At 31.9% G+C, this 6,548-nt stretch overlaps 1 non-coding gene across 1 annotated transcript; it reads left to right on the top strand.

Moving 5' to 3' along the window:
* The first annotated feature begins 2,184 nt into the window (after positions 1 to 2,184).
* LOC139856409 (small nucleolar RNA R71) lies at positions 2,185 to 2,291 on the top strand. The gene has a single exon (XR_011761891.1). It is a non-coding gene; the product is annotated as a small nucleolar RNA R71 (small nucleolar RNA).
* Positions 2,292 to 6,548: the final 4,257 nt, after the last annotated feature.

Raw genomic sequence — 6,548 nt, 5'->3', positions numbered from 1 at the left:
CTTCCACTTTGAGTTTAACCATAATTTTTGGATATAGTTTCATGTTCATAATAAAAATCATTTTCTCAGAATAACAACTTTTAAATCAAAGTTTATCATAGTTTTTAATTAACTAACCCAAAACAGCCCGCGGTGTTACTACGACGGCGTAAATCCGGTTTTACGGTGTTTTTCGTGTTTCCAGGTTTTAAATCATTAAGTTAGCATATCATATAGATATAGAACATGTGTTTAGTTGATTTTAAAAGTCAAGTTAGAAGGATTAACTTTTGTTTGCGAACAAGTTTAGAATTAACTAAACTATGTTCTAGTGATTACAAGTTTAAACCTTCGAATAAGATAGCTTTATATGTATGAATCGAATGATGTTATGAACATCATTACTACCTTAAGTTCCTTGGATGAACCTACTGGAAAAGAGAAAAATGGATCTAGCTTCAATAGATCCTTGGATGGCTCAAAGTTCTTGAAGCAAAATCATGACACGAAAACAAGTTCAAGTAAGATCATCACTTGAAATAAGATTGTTATAGTTATAGAAATTGAACCAAAGTTTGAATATGATTATTACCTTGTATTAGAATGATAACCTACTGTAAGAAACAAAGATTTCTTGAGGTTGGATGATCACCTTACAAGATTGGAAGTGAGCTAGCAAACTTGAAAGTATTCTTGATTTTATGAAACTAGAACTTTTGAAATTTATGAAGAACACTTAGAACTTGAAGATAGAACTTGAGAGAGATCAATTAGATGAAGCAAATTGAAGTATGAAAGTGTTTGTAGGTGTTTTTGGTCGTTGGTGTATGGATTAGATATAAAGGATATGTAATTTTGTTTTCATGTAAATAAGTCATGAATGATTACTCATATTTTTGTAATTTTATGAGATATTTCATGCTAGTTACCAAATGATGGTTCCCACATGTGTTAGGTGACTCACATGGGCTGCTAAGAGCTGATCATTGGAGTGTATATACCAATAGTACATACATCTAAAAGCTGTGTATTGTACGAGTACGAATACGGGTGCATACGAGTAGAATTGTTGATGAAACTGAACGAGGATGTAATTGTAAGCATTTTTGTTAAGTAGAAGTATTTTGATAAGTGTATTGAAGTCTTTCAAAAGTGTATGAATACATATTAAAACACTACATGTATATACATTTTAACTGAGTCGTTAAGTCATCGTTAGTCGTTACATGTAAATGTTGTTTTGAAACCTTTAGGTTAACGATCTTGTTAAATGTTGTTAACCCAATGTTTATAATATCAAAATAGATTTTAAATTATTATATTATCATGATATTATGATGTACGAATATCTCTTAATATGATATATATACATTAAATGTCGTTACAACGATAATCGTTACATATATGTCTCGTTTCAAAATCATTAAGTTAGTAGTCTTGTTTTTACATATGTAGTTCATTGTTAATATACTTAATGATATGTTTACATATCATAATATCATGTTAACTATATATATAACCATATATATGTCATCATATAGTTTTTACAAGTTTTATCATTCGTGAATCACCGGTCAACTTGGGTGGTCAATTGTCTATATGAAACCTATTTCAATTAATCAAGTCTTAACAAGTTTGATTGCTTAACATGTTGGAAACATTTAATCATGTAAATATCAATCTCAATTAATATATATAAACATGGAAAAGTTCGGGTCACTACAGTTGTATGGAACATTTCGGTTATAATTCTGGTTTTGATTGTAGATCGGTCTTGGCGGTTGATAATTATTCTGATAATTATTTCCAGGCCTTTGGTTTATGTATGAAACATTCTCTCTTTGTTCTATTGTTAGTTCAATATTGAGACAATCTTTTGTCAAATGTGGTCCTCCACACTGCTCACAACTAATTCGTATTGAGTGAATATCTTTAGTTATCTTTTCCATTCGTCTCTCGACAGCATCTATCTTTGCGGAAATGGAATCTAAGTCATGGCTAGAATCGGCTCTAGCTGCTTTAGATGATCTAACGATATCTTTTTCTTGGTGCCACTCATGTGAGTGGGAAGCAGTGTTATCAATAATTTTGTAAGCATCAGTTGCTGTTTTCTTCATAATGGAACCACCAGCTGCTATATCGATGTCTTTCCTTGTAGTGATGTCGCATCCTTGGTAGAATATTTGTACTATTTGACAAGTGTCTAAACCATGTTGCGGACATCCTCTTAATAACTTTTCAAATCTTGTCCATGCTTCATATAGAGTTTTAATTGGCTTTTGTGTGAACGTAATAATTTCTCCTTGAAGTCTTACGGCTTTAGATACCGGAAAGAATTGTTTAAGAAAATTTTCAACTAAAACGTCCCATGTATCAATCGCCCCTTCAGGTAACGATTCTAACCAATCTTTGGCTTCTCCCTTTAAAGTCCAGGGAAATAACATGAGATATATCTGTTCATCCTCAACTTCTCGAATTTTAAATAGTGTACAGATCCTATTAAATGTTCGAAAATGTTCGTTTGGATCTTCCTTCGGCGCACCACTAAATTGGCATTGATTTGTCACCATGTGTAGGATTTGTCCTTTGATTTCATAATCTGGCACATTAATGTCTGGTTGAGTAATTGCGTGACCTTTCCAGTGCGTTTAGCTCTCATTCGGTCTTCCATATTTAGAGGTTCCAGATTCTCCATGATTGAATTTGTTGAATCTGAATCACTAGAGGATTCTGATTTAATGGTTGGTTCCTCAACAATCTTCGTTTGAATGTGATAATGCTAAAAACGAACATATATTTCATAGCATTATTCCTCAAGAAAGACAAGCTTTTAGTTGCAATTGTCCTATTTACAAGTGATATTCGTTTAAATAATAAAAGGTGAAGACAAAAGGCAGATTCGACGAATTGAAGATGCAAACGACCAAAAAGCTCAAAAGTACAAAAGACAATCAAAGAGGTTCCAATTATTGATAAGAAACGTCTCGAAATTACAAGAGTACAAGATTCAAAACGCAAAGTACAAGATATTAAATTGTAAGCAAGGACGTTCAAAAATCCGGAACCGGGACCAGAGTCAACTCTCAACGCTCGACGCAACGGACTAAAAATTACAAGTCAACTATGCACATAAATATAATATAATATTTAAATAATTACTAAAATTATTTATATATTATATTTATTTATAAAATCCGTCGACAAACAAAGAACCAAAGCTGGGTGAGCTGTAAAAACAAACTCCGCGACTCGCGGAGTTTGAAGAGGAAAAAGGCCGCAAGTCGCGGAGCTCACCTGTACTCAAATCCCTATAAAAGGCAACGCAGTTCGACGTAAAAATGAAGAATATAATCTATCTCTCTCAATATATCTATACGTAATATATATATATATAATTTATATTTTAATTTTAATTTTAATTTTAATTTTAATTTTAATTCTAATAATAAGGGTATGTTAGCGAATGTTGTAAGGTTGTAAGTCGAAATTCTGTCCGTGTAACGCTACGCTATTTTTAATCATTGTAAGTTATGTTCAACCTTTTTAATTTAATGTCTCGTAGCTAAGTTATTATTATGCTTATTTAATCCGAAGTAATCATGATGTTGGGCTAATTACTAAAATTGGGTAATTGGGCTTTGTACCATAATTGAGGTTTGGACAAAAGAACGACACTTGTGGAAATTAGACTATGGGCTAATAATGGGCTTTATATTTATTTAACTAAATGATAGTTTGTTAATTTTAATATAAAGATTTACAATTGGACGTCCCTATAAATAACCATATACACTCGATCGGACACGATGGGCGGGGTATTTATATGTACGGATAATCGTTCATTTAACCGGACACGAGAATGGATTAATAGTCACTAGAATTATTAAAACAGGGGTGAAATTATGTACAAGGACACTTGGCATAATTGTTAACAAAGTATTAAAACCTTGAGTTACACGCAGTCGATAACCTGGTGTAATTATTAAACAAAGTATTAAGACCTTGTTATAGTTTAAGTCCCCAATTAGTTGGAATATTTAACTTCGGGTATAAGGATAATTTGACGAGGATACTCGCACTTTATATTTATGACTGATGGACTGTTATGGACAAAAACCAGACGGACATATTAAATAATCCAGGACAAAGGACAATTAACCCATGGGCATAAAACTAAAATCAACACGTCAAACATCATGATTACGGAAGTTTAAATAAGCATAATTCTTTTATTTCATATTTAATTTCCTTTATTTTATATTTAATTGCACTTCTAATTATCGCACTTTTATTTATTGTTATTGTATTTAATTGCACTTTTAATTATCGTACTTTTTAATTATCGCAAGTTTATTTTATCGCACTTTTATTTATCGCAATTTCATTATCGTTATTTACTTTACGCTTTAAATTTAGTCTTTTATTTATTTAGTATTTTACATTTGGTTTTAACTGCGACTAAAGTTTTAAAAATCGACAAACCGGTCATTAAACGGTAAAAAAATCCCCCTTTATAATAATAATATTACTTATATATATATTTGTATTTTTATAAAATAAAACTAATATAGCGTTAAGCTTTGTTTAAAAGATTCCCTGTGGACGAACCGGACTTACTAAAAACTACACTACTGTACGATTAGGTACACTGCCTATAAGTGTTGTAGCAAGGTTTAAGTATATCCATTCTATAAATAAATAAATATCTTGTGTAAAATTGTATCGTATTTAATAGTATTTCCTAGTAAAATATAAAGCTATTTTATATACACCTCGCAAAAACACCAAGTATTTTTGGCGCCGCTACCGGGGAACAATCTAGCTTAAAAGCAGAAAGCGCAACGCTAATTAAAAAAGAAAAAAAGATTTTTATTTTTAGTTTACTTTTAATAATTATAATAATAATAATAATAATAATAATATTAATAATAATAATAATAATAATAATAATAATAATAATAATAATAATAATAATAATAATAATAATAATGAAAATAAAAGAGTTCAACCTTGAAGAAAAGCTTAAAAAGAATGTCACCGCCGGGACTCGAACCCGCGACCTCCCGTTCACGCACAAACACCCTTAACCATCCATCTAATTCTGTTTATCTAATTTATTTCACTGCCCAAGCCTATTTAACTTGTTTTAAAGAGCTCACCCGTTAACAATCTTCGGCCCAACAATTAAAAAAATTTTAGGGGACGGCCCAACAGAATAAAGATGGCTGCCCACATATGAAACGGATCATGGCCCAGCTACGTTTGAATGTGGTACTCGGCCCAACATAATTATTAAACTAATTAATTCAGCTTTTATAATAAAAAGATTTCGCAGGCTCCTGGTTTCAAACTCATGACCACCTACATAACCATACTCACCTCTAACCACTGCACCATCCTTCAGTTTCTGATTTATATTAGCTTCAATTTTTTTTAATATTTCTATCCCTTCTTCTTCAACCTCACAATCATTCATCATCATAATATCATACCTTTATCATCATCATCTCTTCTCACTACCACATCATCATCATCTTACGTTCTCATAACACCCTCATCATCATATCGTGTATCCTCCTCTTGACATCATAAATCATCATCATCGTTATCATACCACAGTCGCCTTCATCAATTATCATATTCATAATCGTATCCATATTACGATATCATTATCGAACAAACATATCATCTTTATCTTCGTCATAATGATTCGTGATTATCATCGGATACATCATCAACAATTACGATCATCACAGCTCGTTATCTTTATCTAACCATCATCATCGATTCGTATCTCATGAACCGAAAAGGAATAAGAGTAACAACAATTCTGGGTTTGTAGTTTTGTTCGAAAAAAATATATAAATAACAATATAACAGAAAAGAAAGCATATGCAGCAAGTTTCGTGGGGCTTTAGGGCTGTTTTTCAGGTGAAACAGAAACTCCATAGTAGCGGTAGAAGATGGCTGTAGGTGGTGGTTTTGTGGTGGTTGTTTCGGCCATAGCAGGTGCATGAAACAGAAATATAGTAGGAGTTGATGTTCACAATAGAAATAGAAGATGTGAGAGAGATGAGTGAGAGAGAAAGGTAGCGGTTTTAAGGTGGTTGTCGGGTGGGATGGTGGGTGAAGTTGTCGTGGTGGTGGCGGACGGTGGCCATGGTGGTTGCCGAATGGTGATGGTTGAAGAAGAAGAAAACTAGATGCAGTGTATCTATCCTATCCTCTATCTATATGTATTATATTGAAAAACATTTCATATAATATATATAATATAAATATAATATAATAATAATTATAATTATAAAATAAAATAAAAAACGTGTGGGCAGTGTCATACCCCGTCCAAATCCTTCTGAACGAATACAATAACATCTGGTACCATCGCGATGAACTGACTTCTATATGCCATAAACGACTCCATGTAAATAAGCAAATGCACAACGGAAGGTTTCTTTCATATCTGAGAATAAACATGCTTTAAAGTGTTAACCAAAAGGTTGGTGAGTTCATAAGTTTATCATAAAACAATAAAATTCATCATTTTGATAGACCACAAGATTTAAATG

The sequence above is a fragment of the Rutidosis leptorrhynchoides genome, chromosome 6, assembly GCF_046630445.1.
Source record: "Rutidosis leptorrhynchoides isolate AG116_Rl617_1_P2 chromosome 6, CSIRO_AGI_Rlap_v1, whole genome shotgun sequence".
Lineage (NCBI taxonomy): Eukaryota > Viridiplantae > Streptophyta > Magnoliopsida > Asterales > Asteraceae > Rutidosis > Rutidosis leptorrhynchoides.
This window is presented reverse-complemented; position numbering and strand designations above follow the sequence as displayed.